Below are 18,075 nucleotides of genomic sequence, written 5' to 3'. Positions count from 1 at the left end.
TTATTTGAGTCCATGTGTGATTCATACAGTACATGTTTTCAATACAGACAATTTAAGACGTGTGTAAACTATTATTATTATAATTATTATCATCATCATCAACAGTTATTATTTAATACCAGGATTGTTGTTATCAAAATTCTCACTATATATTATTATCAACATCATTGTTATTATTATTACGATGAAAATAAGAGATATAAAGTAACGATTGCTTTATTACTAATCATAAAATAGTTCATGAATACATGAGTCATTCAAGGAGAAGTGGGAATTGTATAGAATATGAGAAAGAAACAAGGGAAAGGTGTATAAAAGAGACGGATTAAAGTATAAACACAACATATTACAGGAGAGAGAGAGAGAGACTTCTGAAACAATTTCAATCACAGAATATCGAGAAGGAAAAAAAAATGAAGAAGCCAGGAGGAGATCGAGACTTTGTTTGAAAATATGTAACGATTCCATTGTTTCTATCACGTTGACCTGTAAAGCCACTATTTTAGTTCGTGTCTGTATAGCACAAATACGGTTTTGCAGTGTATAGGCATCTTATTCTGTCTCCATCCCCTGTTTTTCTTGCCTGGCGAGATGCGTCTATAGCTAACACATCTCGCCGCATTCTACTGGCGAGATGTGTCTCCCAGATCAGCGAGATGAGTCTACGATTGACGAATAGTTTCCACTGGCCGAGTGTCCACTGGCCGAAATGCTTTACTTTCGTGACCCATCTCAAGGAACTATACATGTGTTAATGCGATATTGTCTAAACATATATTTATTAACAATCCTGAAATTTGTCAAGCTAAAAACTTGCACATTATTACAGCACGACGATCTCTCTCTCTTTTTCTTGTTTTCTCTCTTTTTATCCCCCTCCCTCTTCTTCCTCTCCCTTTCTCTCTCTCTCTCCCTCCCTCCATCTCTTCTTTCTCTCTCATTCTCTCCCTTCCTCTCCCTTTCTCTCTCCCTTTCTTTTGTTTTCTCTCTTTTTATTCCCCTCCCTCTTCTTCCTCTCCCTTTTTCTCTCTCTCTCTCTCTCTCTCCCTCCCTCCATCTCTTCTTTCTCTCCCTTCCTCTCCATTTCTCTCCCTTTCTCTCTCCCTTTCTTTTGTTTTCTCTCTTTTTATTCCCCTCCCTCTTCTTCCTCTCCCTTTCTCTCTCTCTCTCTCTCTCTCTCTCTCTCCCTCCCTCCATCTCTTCTTTCTCTCTCTTTCTCTCCCTTCCTCTCCATTTCTCTCTCTCTTTCTTTTGTTTTCTCTCTTTTTATCCCCCTCCCTCTTCTTCCTCTCCCTTTCTCTCTCCCTCCCTCCATCTCTTCTTTCTCTCTCTTTCTCTCCCTTGCTCCTCCTTTCTCTCTCTCTCTCTTTCTTTTGCTTTCTCTCTTTTTATCTCCCTCCCTCTTCTCCCTCCTCCCTTCCTCTCTCCTTCTCTCTCTCTCTCTCTCTCTCTCTCTCAATCTCTTCTTTTTCTCTCCTTCCCTCTCTTTCTCTCTTTTCATTTCTCCATCCCTTTACCATTCTTTTTTTCTCTCTCTTCCTCTCCCTATCTTCCTGTCTCCCTTTTCTCCACTCCCCCTCTCTCTCTCTCTCTCTCTCTCTCCCTCCCCCTCTCTTTTTAAAAAAATCTTTCTTTCTTCTTTCTCCCTTTCTCTCTCTCTCTCTCTCTCTCTCCCACTCTCTCTCTCCTTCCCTCCCTCCCTCCATCTTCCTTTACTCTTTTTCTCAATTTGTCTCTCTCTCTCCATCCCGTCCCTTCTTTTTTTTCCCTCTCTATCAACCCTGTTTTACTGTAATTTATCGCCTTCATCTGAAAGCGTTCATTTTGCTGAAATAGATAGTGGGGTAAGCACATACTAAATAATGTGCAAATGTGTTCACGATGGCCAATTTGTTTTTTACTTTGAGTACTTGAAGAAGAAAAAAAAACGAAACCGAAAATCAATTATTTTTTGCGAACATGAACATAAACAATGAGCTGTGTTAATTTGATTATTTGACTTTTATAAATTAGAATTGACATGCTTTTAACCAGGCGCGCCGGAAGCAGTTTGGGATGGGGGGGGGGGGGGACATTCAAAGGGGGCTCACCATCCAGGGGCAGTGACGTAATGAGCAAAAACATTTGGAAGGGGAGCAAAAGAAAAATCTGCATCACCACTACTCTTTGACGTTTCATGCAGGCCCCGCGGAACTTTTTTCAAAGTGGAGTATTAACGATCAGGTAGAGCGTAAGTTGGCGTGGGGTCCAGGGCCTGAGCCTCAGCAGGGAGTCCAGGGGCTGAGCCCTTGGAAGCCCAGGGTTTTTATGCATTAAATTACTGTGAAATAAGCATATTTTAGATGTACCTTATTTGTGACACTGGCAGGTCACCAATTGGCGGAGAGTCCAGGGAGCAGAGCCCCCGGAAGCTCAGGGGTTTTAATATCTAACTACGGTCAGATGAGCATTCAGAGGCCGCCTAAGGACCCTTGGTGGGGTCCAGGGGGTAGAGCCCCGGAAGTTCAGGGGTTTTCGGTATTTAATCACGGTCAGATCAGCCTCCAGGTGCCGGCCTTAGGGCCCTCGGTGGGGTCCGGGGGCGGTGCCCCCGTAAGCTCAGGGGTTTTAGGCATTTAATTACGGTCAGATGAGCATATTCTGATACTTCATTTGTGACATTGGCAGGTCACTTTTTTTTCTCTCTCTCTCTTTCTTTCTTTTTCCTTGTAACATACTTTTTTCAAAAAGTGAGGGGGGCTCGAGCCCCCGAGCCCAGCCATTTTTGCAGACCATCACATAAAGGCTTCTAAATAAGCATATTTTTCACCCGACTGTAAAGGGAATTTCTAATATTCCAACAAACGCATAAAAAGGTATGACTTACAAACAAATTGAGAAAAAATGCCGGAAAATCATGTCATTTCAGCAACATTTGTAAACCACTGGTATCGAATAAGAAATACCTCCCTTCCCCCATCAGTACGCCAGCACTCAGGGGCTCATGTCTTCTCACCCCTTTAACAAAAAAACAGACACGCTTTCTCATTCTCTCACAATATGTCCACGATATGCGCGTATCGCTATTATAAAAAGTAGGCCTAGCAGTACAGGTATCATTCTGATCCTTATCATATCCTGATTATCTTTTGCAATACGTCTAGACGATAAACTCAAAGACATGACAATTGACAATTTGTCTTTAATCATTGTCTTTAAAGCTTACCATTATATGCATCTAGCTCGAATTTTGCTAAGTTATTTGGTACTGGATGATTTGAATGGTAAACATGAACTTGTGTCCTATTCATTCTAGTCTAATTCATTTGCATTATTTTATTCATTCAAGTTCAAATGTTTCTGACTGTTGTCAAGACAATATGTAGCTTGATATCTCATGGTAATTTTGAGAGAAAAGCAATCCAAGCAACCGTTTCTGAATAATATTGTAGCGACAATCGCGTTCGCCTTTGCTGCTCTTCAATTATACTATGATAAGCAGTATTACTTAATTTCTCAAGGACATGTAATAAATTCGTTTAACAGTCGATTACCCTCGGTTGATTCTTTTGTTCGGATTATTTAGCGGGGAGAGATAGAAGTGAACGGTTTCAAGCTTAATGACGTTGTATTATTATTCTTATTTGTTCATCGTCGTATCTACGATGCTCTTTGAATCAAAAACAGCTTTTATTGTTATAGGCTTCCTGAAAGAAATTTCAATTGTTGTTATTTTTTGGTTGCACTCTGTAGATTATGATGATTTGTTTGAGCCTGTTTTCAATAACAAGATCAAACACATGATGAAAATCTACTGGGTGCATGCCTATAAGTTCTTTACAACAATAAACAAAATTGAGGTGCTATTCCGCGTGGCGTACACGTGGCAATCACATGGTAGATAACAGTATGATCTTCATTACTGGGTCTAATAAATAAAAGAGAACTGAATTTGAACCCGGGCCATATGGGCTACCCCCTCTTGTTCTCTCTCTCTCTCTCTCTTCCTCGTTATCGCCTTACTTTTCCCTCTCTTATACCTCCCTGTGCATGTGTATGCCTCGATAATACAGAAAATAAACAACAAGATTCTTCATCTTACCCTCCTTCTTCCTAGTACATGTAGTAGGAGTAGTATTAGCAGCACTAAGACAATACTAATGACAACAATTATTATTATAACTATTATTACTGTTGGTGGTGTTACTACTGCTATTTTGTAATTATTATAATTGTTATTGTAATAATCATCCTTATACAATGTTTTAGGTGTCAGTTGAATAATCAAATGACAAAACTTCAACATTCCAAACGTTAAAACACATGTTTAAAAAAAAAATATTTTACACATTTGAAGATAGAATTTATCTCGAAAGCAATATAGGTCTGACAACTAGAGAATCCACTTCTCACTATGGGTTGCCTGTCGTGGCAGATTACCCATCCTATCGAGGATTTTACAATGTGGAAATAAACACATATATTTAGTTCAGTTAAATGGGAAAAGCCTTAGATATAACCATGGCATATTTTTAAAAGATTTTCAAATAAAAAAAAAACAATAACACCCCGTTTAAGTGAATGTGTAGTAAGATCATAGCCGGAGGATTTCTTGTCCTTTTTTGCCAGCCATAGTCTACCCAATAAATGACATGTGATGGCGCTACTCATCGACTAAAAAGTTACGACAGAGATATGAAGGTGTCAGAGGCGTCATAACTCCTTAGTCAGGAAGTTGTCGTTGATCTTGGCAAAGAGGGCTTCGTGAAACACGTAGCAGACAAGTTGCTCACTAACTCTGATTTAATCAAGAAGTTAGGCTTATGACGGTTTCTAGGAACGAGCCCCTGCTGCAAGTCAGTTGGATAATGTGGTCAAAAAACGAAACTAGAGGGAAAATAATATAACAATTGCTTACCAACCAAACAAAATAATACATATCTGTCACTGACATTGTAATGCCATTAATATCATGTGATAAAGTGAACTTGGCATTCCGCTCAACAAGTAAAAACCTTAGTCTGTTCCCAGACAGAAAATAATTTAAACGATGATGGATGTGGGGGTTGGGACTGCAATTATTCCAACTGCCATTGCATCTGAGTACTATTCCCACAATTTAGTCATTCAAATCTACTACAACGTCGAATCTAGACAATTGAAATCTTCTCTTGCAAAGTAAACATGTCATTTTTTTCCCCAATTTTTAAAATTCAATTTATTTATTTTTTGTTTGGGCGAGGGGGGAGGGTTAAGGGTATATGCCAGGCTCTAGTTTTCCAGTTACTATTTGATTATGTTTTGAAAATTTACATTGGATTTTGTATTATTATATTTATTTTACATGAGTTTATGTATTGCTATCGCTAATTTCACCATAATGCACCAAACTACACTTGCTTTATCTCCTGTCCACACCCATGGTGATTGTGAGTGTGAGTGAAGGGGAACGCATTGATGTCGTGTCTGTGTGTGCTTCTCTGCGTGCATGTGCATGTGTTTTCGTCTACATGTGTGTTTTGGTTTGTTTGTTTGGAGTGTGGTAGGAAGAGAAGGGGTGGTAATTTGTTTCATGTTAAAACTGAATTCATTTAAAAAAGATTCGATCGTAATTTGTGAATTGTTCATGTATTAAGCTAATCGAATAATGTTATTTGGATGAAACAAAATTATATTTTTAAAATTATTTGTATTTTATAATATTTCATAATAATAAAAATAGATTTACGGAAAAGCAACAAGGAGAATATGTGGATGAGAGCGTTTGTAGTTTCTAAGGAAAACTGTGTTATGTTTGCTGTTTCAAACACAATAAGCAAACAATCAGCGAATCCAGATGTCCTTCTGACATTCTTTTCAAGATAGAAGTTCCTGCATTACTCATTTTCATGTTTTAGTCTGCCAATGACATTGGGGGCTATTGCTTTCTTGACTTTTAGCGGTAGAGTGAATCAACTCAAGATTGTGCTTAAAGTAGTTCATTGGTATGAACGAAGTAATCTGATTGACCATGTTACCTTGCAAGAGGGATTATTTTAATATTCTTTACAATTACTATAGCCATGAAATAATTATGAAATCATTACATCATGTAGGAAGGACGCTCTCTATGTTGAGTTAAAGACGAAATCATCTCCCGACATTTGAAGATTCTACAAGTAATCTTGCTCGCAGCCTAACAAATGTTCTTCTCTAAATTAAAAACATTGTACATGTATTATCGAACTGATTGTGTATAGAGTTTGTTTTTTGTTTTTGTATTCTTCATGGCTTATATTATGTAAACGATATGGGTTAACTCATGGACCATGGATTTTTAAACACAAAAGACGAAATCATCTCCCGACATTTGAAGATTCTACAAGTAATCTTGTTCGCAGCCTAGCAAATGTTCTTCTCTAAATTAAAAACATTGTACATGTATAATGGAACTGATTGTGTATCGAGTTTGTTTTTTGTTTTTGTATTCTTCATGGCTTATATTATGTAAACGATATGGGTTAACTCATGGACCAAGGATTTTTAAACACAAAAGAGAGAGAGAGAGAGAGAAAGAAAGAGAGAGATAGAGAGAGAGAGAGAGAGAGAGAGAGAGAAAAGACTGACTTTGCCTGTTAACCACACAAATCTATGTCAGATCCCCATTAGTAATTACATGCTCTTTATATCACACTCTTTATATCATGTCACAGTATCGTTAGTGAATAAGATATTTCATACGGCTGGGCAAGGGTAAAAAAGGAAAGAAAAGCACAAGGGTAAACAAAAAAGCACGTTTGAAGGGAACGTTCTGAAAGGAAACGTACCTTGATTGAAATAATTTGTAACGATGTTCACGCTGGTAGGTTTTACAATATTTTTCTTTATGATCACTGATATTAACCTAAGCAGTGCGGGTGCTTTGAAGCTCAAAAACATGTTTGTCGAATTGATTCTTTAGAGTAGAATTAAAATGGAAAATTATTTGAAGTGTAAACATGTCCAAAATTTGGGTATTATTTGTTTGTTTTGAAACATCAAATTATAACAAAATCACGAGATATTGCTTGATATTACAAATATGCTCGATAATGATAATGATATTAATTTTGAATATAACACGTTTTTCGTTGGGTAACCAGTGTAGTTTCTTTCAAAGGGGAGTGACTTGATTGAATTTGATTTAAATTCATTTCCGTATAAAAAAAGAACAATAATCGAAACATTACACAATGTGTACACATACTATTACAGATAAACGCCTGGATGGCACTATATGCATCCACTGTTCCACCGAGGGCTCTTTGGGACTTGGTTGCGTGTCATACTCTTGGACTACAGTCAGGCAAAAGCTTGCCTGTTAGCGTGCATGAACCCCTATTTAAAAAAAAAAATCGATTTAGGTTACTGGTTTTATAAGAACGTTCGATCAAAAACAGAATTCGTCAATTGAAAAGGATGTTTGCTTAAAGAATGATTTTTGGGAGTTCCAAATTTACTCTAGTTCTAAAACAAAGAAATTTTGAATAGACGTTATTCATCCAAAACGCTGTTTGATTTGAAGGAGTGCGTGACCATAAACTGTGAAAGCATTGATTGTGGTAATTGTAAAGTGGGCTACCTGTCCTGTGAATGCAAAAGTAACGAGCTGGAATAACTAACAATACATTTTGATGAATTGTAAAACGAGCGAAGAAGATAATTTGTATGTGTGTAAGTTTGCTTGCGTGTTGTAATAAGACATATATACGATATCCTCTGAATATACATAGGTGATTGTGTGTGTGCGTGTGGATGCACATGCCCCCCAAATTTTTTCCAAGATCGGTTGAACTTTTTTAGACCCCTTTTTTTACCTCGATCGATTACATGTATGTGCCCCCCCCCCCCAAGCATCAAACTCTGGCTACGTGCCTGCTCTTGAGTTCCACGCCTTGCACGCGATCATCATGCAACCGAGAAACAGACACTCTTGAACAAAAGACCAGAACTCACCAAATGCCGCCATGAAAACAAATTATATCTCTGCAACTATACATAAATAAATAAATATTTAAGTGCTACCACCTTGGAAAATACTATTTTGCGGAACCCCCTCCCATAGGCTTTAACCATGGACCCTTCTACAGATGAACTAATAATGAGAGTCTTTCTTTGGTCACATCATGACTACCGCCACCTGATAATGAGTATGTTGACGCGACAATGTTGATTATGTAATCACGCATCATCACAGACAAGATTCAAGATTCAAGATTCAAGATTTTATTGTCCATAATATAATACAGAAATTTGTTGTCCATTGGTATAACATGTAATACATAAAACATCAGACAAAAACATGGTGTCGTGTGCTGAAAGCCAGAAGGGCGTCAATACTATATAAGAAAAAGTCTATGAGCAGGTACGGTCCTCTGTCTTTCAGCACAAAACATGACAAGACAGTTATATGACTTATACATAGCAAGAATTTTAAATACAATTCTGAAACACATCATGAATAAATTCAGGTATGAATATAGATGTGAATATGAAAGTAGAATAGGAACCGCATCACAATCAAAATACGAGCAGAAAGAGAAAGGAAAGGGTAATTGGTACACGCAGGCGGATTCCTGAGCGGTTAAAAGTAAAACAAGAAAATAGTGGATGTGATGGGTCTTTCATAAAAGAAGTTATTTTAGTCAATAAGCGATCTTCAAACAAAACTGAGAGGGGTGGTAATTCAATGCCGATAATACGTTGAGCAATTTTCCTAGGACGTTCGAGTTTAGTTTTGTCTGCTTGTGTGAGATTTCCATAAAAACAAATGAGATTGAATAGAAGAACACTTTGAATGATAGACTGATAGAAAAGATGTAAGATCGTCCTGTCAACCTAAAAACAAAATAACCTTTTACATTTCTTCACATTCTTTCGCTGGCCAGGGCCCAGAGTGAAGTTTCAGGAAAAGTATCGTGACTTTAGAGCAGTTAGAGGAGCAGTGAACCCCAAATTATGACAATTTGTGTGATATTAGATTAATTACTAAAGAAGTTGACACTGGTGGACATCCATAAGGATATGCCAAACTTTAAAAAAAATACATATTCTCTATTGTCCTATTACCTTTTACTCCTTTGAAATGGATAGGATAAGTTTTTTATTAAACATATTGCTCCGGTTGTCCCATTTACGCTCGCAGAACCATTGCCAGCACAAACGTAGCTAGTTCGACGGCATTACGTAACTCGAATTTTCCACTATGTTGCAGGGTGAACCGGGTGTGTGGAAATGGTGTGTTGGGTAGGGGAAGTGAGAGTGTTCGTGTGTGTGGTAATTGTATGTGGGTGAAAAATTAAATACGAATAATGACAGATGGCTAATCATAAATCTACAATGACGAGTAAACTGTCGATCTACATCACAGTCCACAGATAAATGTATCTTGAACGTATATAGCAGACGGCAATCGGCGGATTAGACGACACTTGGTAGTGATTTTGTATGTGAGATTACTTTGCTAAATATAAAATACAAGAACACTTTCCATATCTTTAAACTATCATTGATATCTGATAATTAAAAAGTTATTAAAATAAACCCACCAAACTACATAATGCAATGAACTACTTGGCCTAAACAATTGCACCCCTCTGTAAATAATCGAATAGTCCATGGCGATCATGAATATTCATGTTTTTGCTTACCTCGGCAAAATTCTTGCCTATACTAAATGGAAAAATTACGGTGGGGGTTGGCTGAAATGGACATAATGAACCAATCAGAACTGATCTATGATAATTCATGCTTGTTATCCTTCGTGTGCTTGACCATATGGAAACGTTGTATCATCCGCTCAATCTGACTTGCGTGCATAGAACAAATAAGCATTTTTCCATGAAAAAGTGAAGTTTTCTAAAATGTGCGTTTCTTTCCAGCATTGGGGCGCCCGGAAGTCACTCGGGTAACATTTCATAAAGTATAATATAAAAAGACCATATGCAATTTTTCTGTACTTTTGTCGGAAAAAATACATTTATCCAGCACAATGTCGTCTCTTTTTGCGTTGGAGAAGAGCAAATAGCGAGTTTCAATCACACTTTGGCCGCTCTCGCAAGCTCTCACTCGTTTCACTCTGGTCAAGAGACTTTGGGGCAAGCGGTTAATGTTAGCTTTCTTCTGGTATCAAACTTATTTTGATTGATTGTATAAATTTGTCGGAATAAAGGAAACAAAAAGGCTCGACCAATAACTTATCAGCGTCTGAATTGACATTTTGACCTTGAATTCCCTGATGCAAGCGCACTAATGACGTCATCTTCGCTAAATCGGTGTCTTTTATCGTAAAATGCGACACTTTCACAATGTTTATACATCTTTTTTTAATTATTAGTAAGATATAACATATTTTTTCTGATATCACTGAAGTTTTGGGTTTTGTTTAATGAGTAATTTTAAAATAAGACCCATTTTACTGTTTTAATTTACTGGATCGTACCATTAAAGTCGCAGGGTAGAAAGATGCATTTTCCAACCGCGCCAAATTTAATTAACGTTCCGACATTCTGTTAAATGGGTTCGTGTTGTTAAGAATCCACTGCTTTCTGCTCCAACAAACGTCCACATGCGGAGTCGTTTATCAACTAAATTATTCAAATTTATGGATGCTTCCTAGCTTCCCAGGTGTTTGTGTTGCTGTTGAAGCATTTCATTCACCTACTATCAAGCTTTGTACTCCAATTGTCAGAACGCAAATTTCATTTTGGTTTTATAGTTTCATCGTATTCAAATTTATGAATGCTTCCTCCCCAGGTGTTTGTGGTGCTTATGCATTTCATTCACCTGTTATTATTCTTTGTACTCCAATTGTTAGAATACAAAATGCATTTTGGTTTTATAGTTCCATGCAATAAGTAAGTCAATAAAAGAGTATGTTCTGCACAATAAAAACAATGTGTGTCCCTATTGTACAATGTAATGTGTCCCCTCATCTTGTAATAGTTAATTTACCCATTCACATAATGGAACTACCTGCCCGATGAAGCCAGTGGTCTATGACCCCTGAGCACTCAACACCGCGTGGGAGTCAGTTCGTGATCAAATTATTTTATGAGACAAATACAAGCAAACGTTTCCATATGTATAAACTTACAATCGCGTGGTAAATTGCGTCCAAAGTTCGACTTGTTTCACATGTGTTATATAGGCAATGGCGAGCTAGCGACCTATTCTGACCAAATTACGGTGGGTGAACTTTCAAAAATCAATGGGACATGAGGGTTCCAATGAAAGAGCTAGTGTCAACGTACGTTGGGGGGGGGGGGTGCTTTTCGTTTAAACAAAAAATGAATTTTTAACGATTTGGGGGGTAAAAGTCCATAGGCTAACATGTTAGGCTGCTGACTCTGACGATAGGGGGCGTTGTCCAATAAGACTATTCGGAGTCATATGGTTTAAAATCATTGTGTCACAGGCAAATTTTCAGGTAAACTACTTCTAATTTCCTTTCGAAATTTCATATACGTCAATATTCATATGTACTCCACAACTGCACAAGCATTTCCATTATTGTAAGCGGTTCAGTTTCTTTTGCGCAGCTATTTTGTAGATTCTTCAAGGCACAGTTTTGGTTTTCTATGGCTGACTGACGGCGGTCGTGATGAGATCAAAGCTTGGAAGCATGTTTGGAATGTCATTATGATACTTTTGACAGAGTCAGGTGCATGGATATATTATGGTACCGATCAGTGTCCATGTGTAGTAGGTCCATGCTTTAACCTTCATGTTTAGAAATTCAGCGCAGTACCTACGCAATTACATTAGCCCCTTCACCCATGAGTAATTCTCATTCTATCAAGTTTATTTATCTTTCAAGTTTCAAGTTTTATTTATCTTTCTTTCATAACACACATTATAAATATGACATGAATATAAAGGAGTGAACAGAATATGGCGTTACAATGGAAAGATGAGGTGACCTTGGTTGAAAGCAAGGCTTGTGGATTTAAGGTCCCTCATGGGTAGTTTAAGAGTATGTCCTAAAAGAACAAACTTGTCAAATAAAAAATAATGCGTACATTTAAATGCTTACAAAACTAAACTAACTAAACAACTGAGAAAATATTGAACATAAATAAGTACAATGAAATCTACTGACTACTAAATAATGGCTATAAACAACAGGAACAGGAATATACTACTTGCAACAGGACTAAAACGCAGACAAAAACCAAACAAGACAGACAGATGAATAGATGTGAGAAACGGGAGTAGAATTATGCTGAACTATATAGCAAATAGTCTTCTTAAATATTGATCACAACTATAAATCTAGACGATATCGACTCAAATACATTAACTTCAGTTTGCGCTTAAATACATAAATACTGACCGATTGTCCTATTCTTGGTTCAAGGGAATTCCAAAACCTAGGTTCAGTGGACCCCAAAGTAGTAAGGGCAAATTGCGTTCTAACAAGAGGTAAGTGATATGCTTGCGCCTGTCGTGTGGAATAACTATGAACTTGGTTATTTTCTTAAATATTCCAGCCAAGGCTACTGGCAGTAGACCTGCATTCAATTCATACATTAGAGCTCCTAGTTGTAAATGATAACTATCTTCAACTTTCAAAACACCACTATTAAAAAAAAAGAACATCTGTATGCGCAAGATAGTGAGTATTACAAACAATTTGAATTACTCTTATCTGTACCAGTAGTAATTTATCCATTTGAGATTTGAATGAGTTGCCCCAAGCTAGCACACCATAGTGCAAATATGGCAAAATCAAAGTTGCGTAAAACATATGTTAAATAATCAGTGGGAACACAGATTTCAATCTAGAAACAAAGAGTCATCTGAATTGAAAAAGGCAACAAAAAAAATGTATTTTTATCAAAGGTTTAATGATTGTAGAACTGACCTCAAGAAAACATGGCGATTGATTAATAGTATATTTAAAAAACGAAAACCCATCTTACCACATCACTTTATGCACGAAGGAAGAACACTAAATGATCCGCAATTGATATCCAGTGTTTTTAACCATTATTTTAACAATATGGAACCAAAACTAGCTTCTTCCATTGGTGCAACTACTTGTAAAGATTTAAATTTCTCCTCTTTTATGATACCTCCGATAAAGGAAAGTTTATTTCTGAAACGTATTAATGAAGACGAAATTTTGAAAATAATGTACTCATTTAAAAATGGAAAGTCGTGTGGATGGGAGGATATTAGTCCAGATATTGTTAAGTATGTCATATATGTTATTACAAAACCTTTAGCTTATGTTTTTAATCTCTCCCTTCAAATGGGAATAGTACCCTCACAACTAAAAGTATCCAAAATTATCCCACTCTTTAAAAAGGGGGATAAGCACACTATTGGTAATTATCGTCCTATATCACTTTTGTCATGCTTCTCAAAAATCATGGAGAGATTAGTCTATGATCGTATATACAATTTTGTATCTAAACACTTTATATTACATAATAATCAACTTGGATTTCGAACCCATTATTCTACTGACCATGCTTTAATATCTGTTCATGATACCATTGTTAATGCCTTGTATTCAAAATAGTTTATATTTGGTGTCTTTATGGACCTGAGTAAGGCGTTTGATACCATTGATTTTTCCATTCTCTTTAAGAAATTAGTTAATTATGGTATCAGAGGTATTGCATTGAATTGGATTAAGAGTTATTTTTCACAAAGGTACCAATTTACTGAATATAATGGATACAGTTCTACCAAATTACTGATTAAATCTGGAATTCCTCAAGGGCCAAATTTAGGCCCCCTATTTTTCCTTTTATATATAAATGACATATGCAACTCTTCTCATTCCTTAAAATTTGTACAATTTGCTGATGACACTTCTTTGTTCTTAAGCCATAATAACTTATACTCACAGATAGACCAGTTTAATGAACACATGAATAATGTATCTCTGTGGTTAAAGGTAAATAAACTATCGCTTAATTCAGACAAAACCAAATGTATTCTTTTAAGAACAGCTCAGTGCAACAAAAGAGAATTGAAAAATCAAATTCCACCATTTTATATTGATCAAACAATTATTGAAAAAGTCTCAAATATTCAATTTTTAGGTATTCTCATAGATGAAACATTGTCTTGGAAATCCCATATTGCCATGATCTCTACAAAGATTAGTAAAAATACAGGATTATTGTCAAAGCTGAAGTATTATTTACCAGGAAATGTATTGTTTATGATTTATAATTCACTCATTCTCTCTTATTTGTCATATGGTAACATCGTGTGGGCAAATACAAGTCATTCTAAGTTGAAACCCTTATTTTCACTTCAGAAGCGTTGTCTACGATATTGTACAAACTCTTATTATTTGGCCCATTCTAAACCTTTATTTAGACAGTTAAATACCCTCAATATTTATAGCCTAAAAAAATATAAAAATGCTGTGTTTGTATTCAAATGTATTAAAGGTAATGCACCATCATCTTTTGCCACTATGTTCCAAACTAACTCTAAAATCCATAAATATAATACTCGAAATAGTCTAAAGTTACACATTTGGAATATTGATAAACAGTACATGCAACAATCGGTAAGGTATACAGGGCCCACAGTATGGAATTCTCTTCCATCCTCTCTCACTCAATATGTTAACTTAAACTCATTCAAGAAAAATCTTAAAATATATCTATTATCCTTATAATTTGTTTTAGTTTAATACCTATTTTAAAATGAAATATCATTTGTAAATTACCATAAGAGAGAAAGAAGGGGGAGGGGTGGGGGTGGGGAGGGAGGGGTAGAACAAATACATGCGCAATAATCATTATTATGTTATTATATCTGTGTAATTATTTTATTCATTTGGACGCCTGAATCAACAAGCTAACATAAGCTTCCTACAGGTGCTCCCTTTTCCTTCTACTCATTTTCACAGTTTGGTTAAATTAATTTAACACAATGCTCATGATTTGTATATTTTAAACTGTCTGTACTTTATCACATGTATATATTTGTATGTTTTTTAACGGAAATAAAGTCTTTTGAATTAAAGTAACAAAATGTTTCCTGTTTGTTAAGTAGCTTCTAAACCAATCTAATGCTATTCTCCCTTACACCATAATGACACAGTTTATCTATTAAAATATAATGATTTACAGTATAGAAAGGTTTAGAGTAGTCTAAGAAGACACCAACTGTATGCATGCGTGCTTCTTAGGCACTTGATATCTTATCTACCAAATGTAGACTAGAATGAGTTGTAGTGTGTTTTTTCACGGAAACCAAACTGAAAATTTGACAAAATGTTAGCATTCATCAGAAATTTTATCGTCCGAGTATACATTAGCTTCTCAAGAATTTTAGAAAAGGAATTCAACAAAGAAATAGGACGATAATTATTCAAGATAAGGGCATCACCATTTTTAAAAATGGGTACAACCTTTGCAATCTTCATTTTCATGGGTACAACACCAGTGGTCATTGATAGATTAAATATATGTACGAGGGGTTCTACAATACCAATAATTACATTTGTTATCAACTCATTTGTTATATAGTCACAACCTGGACTTTTCTAATTCTTTAAAGAATGTACAATATCAAATAATTCTTCTACAGTCGTTGGCAATAAAAATAAACTGTTTTGATTAGGGTTTTCTAAAAAAAGATTGAAATGTTTTTTGAGACTCTGGAATGACACGCGACAAATTCTGGCCAATATTACAAAAATATTCATTGAATTTATATACAATAACTTCTGGATCATCAACTACATTCCCATCAATGTTTAACTTACTTACATCAGACGCTTTCTGATTTTGCTTAAAAACATTCCTAATCACTTTCCATGTCCCTTTTATATCATTATGAGTCGCCTGAAATTGAGCACAGTAATACTGCTTCTTAGCAGCACGTAGGATTGAAGTAAGAGTATTCCGTTAAATAGTATATTTCCTATAAGAAGACTGATATTTACTAATCTTATACTTATAGTACAACTTATTTTTCCTGTTTATTGACCTCAATATAGAATTAGTAATCCATGGCAATCGAGGGGTTGTTCTACGATTTCTACTATTACGTTTACGTAAAGGTAATATGTTATCATACAGCAAAAAGAATGTATTTAAGAATTTATCATATGAGCTATCAACATCATAATCACGTAATACTTCTCTCCAATCACTTGCTAATAACTCATTTCTAAATTTAGCAATACTGGTAGGATTACTTTTTCGAACATATCTATTACTAGAAATATTACGGATATTCCTACCAAAAGACATCCTCGCATATACTGGAAAGTGGTCAGACAAATCAGAAATTATAATACCCGCATCTGGTAAAGGTCGTACATTACTAAAAATGTTATCAATAAGAGTAGAAGAAGTATCTGTAACTCTGGTGGGTTTAGTAATTAAGGGCAATAAAGAGAAAGATATAAACATGTTTAAAAAGTCACAAACGTGTGCATTCACATAGTGCTGAAGAAGATTAACATTATAATCACCCATGACAAAGATTGTTTTATGTAAAAATATTGAATTTGATAACACAGTTTGCATTTCATTTATAAACAAATTCACATTACCTTGAGGTGGTCTATAAACGACCCCAATAATAACATTTCCCGGAAAAAAACAATTCTACAAAGACACTTTCCATTAAATCATTCATTACATTAACTTCATTTAAAACTCGGTAATTCAACTGCGTGGGGACATACAATGCGACACCTCCTCCCCTCCTATTTTGTCGATTATTCATAATTATATTACTTCCTGGAAGAGAAAATACATTTCCTTCAATTTCACTAGATAACCAAGTTTCAAAGATTCCTATAGCCATATAACTGTAGCACATGTTCCGTAAAAATACATTTAATTTACCAAAGTTTGCTTGCATACTACGAACATTAAAATGAAGAAAAGAAAGCTCATTATCACCAGAATTACCTATCTTTTGAGAGAATTGGATTTCTGTACAATAACTACAGTGAATCATGACAGCGTAATTGCCTTCACCAAGATCATACTCTAATGAGTCTGCGCTAGATTCAAAATAGTTGCGTATATCATCATCATTTGAGATCATCATTTAAAGATTCATACATATATAGAGTGCAATATAATTGACATTGATTGACATAGAAAGGCAGCCTACTACGTGCAAAAGAAAAGGACATAAATATGTACAATAAAAACGGTTGAGTATACTCAAAAATATGCATTATGGGCATAGGAAGAACAGGATAAAACATGGAAAAGGTGAGAGAAAAATTGGCAAGGGAAAGAAAAACAGCGGAAGAGGGATAGAGATATTAGTTAAAGTCTTATTTCGAGCGTATTTGTACCCAGGTAGTAAAATAATCACGTACCTTTAAGAATTATATTAGTTGCATGATGATCGCTTGTAAGGCGTAAAACTCAGAGTAGCAACCATGTTTGATTATATATATATATCCTCTCTGTAACCCTCTATTAATATTTCAATATTTTACTCTTCTATTGGACATCATTCCTCCCCACCCTCTCTTTCTCTATCTCTCTCTCAATCGATATATGAATGAGGAAGTTAAATTTGGAATACAATACAGACAAAAATACTGATTACATTCAGCTTATTTGCATTCATATCACCACAGGTATCCATCCTAGTAGGTATACCCCTCTCTAACAGGGCTAACATTCCATACAGTACCCAAAATCTATGTTTCCAAGTCTATTAATAGGGTGATCACACCCTATGCAAACAGTCTGCCCCGCGAACACACACACACACAACAGCAGTCAGTTGGTAGAAATAGCAATTTTTGTAAATGAATTTAGAAAAAAACTAAACAATATTTTTTTCACATATATTTCAAGCATACCTTTAACTACAATTCTGTGTAGTTTCATTGTTATAGGCATGTGGAAATATGTTAATTATTTAATTAGAATATTGTCTTTTCATCGTTATCATTGTTATTATGCAAGTGTAGAAGAGCATCTGAGCAAAAAAAAATGTTCCCTGAAAAGCATGGCTCTTAAAATGCCTTCATATTGTAAATATGACAAGTAACAACTTAAAAAGTAGACCCGATTGTTATGACACATATTTGTGTAGTCCCATATACATCTTTATGAGTAC

This window comes from Strongylocentrotus purpuratus, unplaced genomic scaffold (assembly GCF_000002235.5).
Source record: "Strongylocentrotus purpuratus isolate Spur 01 unplaced genomic scaffold, Spur_5.0 spur5_scaffold_18, whole genome shotgun sequence".
Taxonomy (NCBI): domain Eukaryota; kingdom Metazoa; phylum Echinodermata; class Echinoidea; order Camarodonta; family Strongylocentrotidae; genus Strongylocentrotus; species Strongylocentrotus purpuratus.
This window is presented reverse-complemented; position numbering follows the sequence as displayed.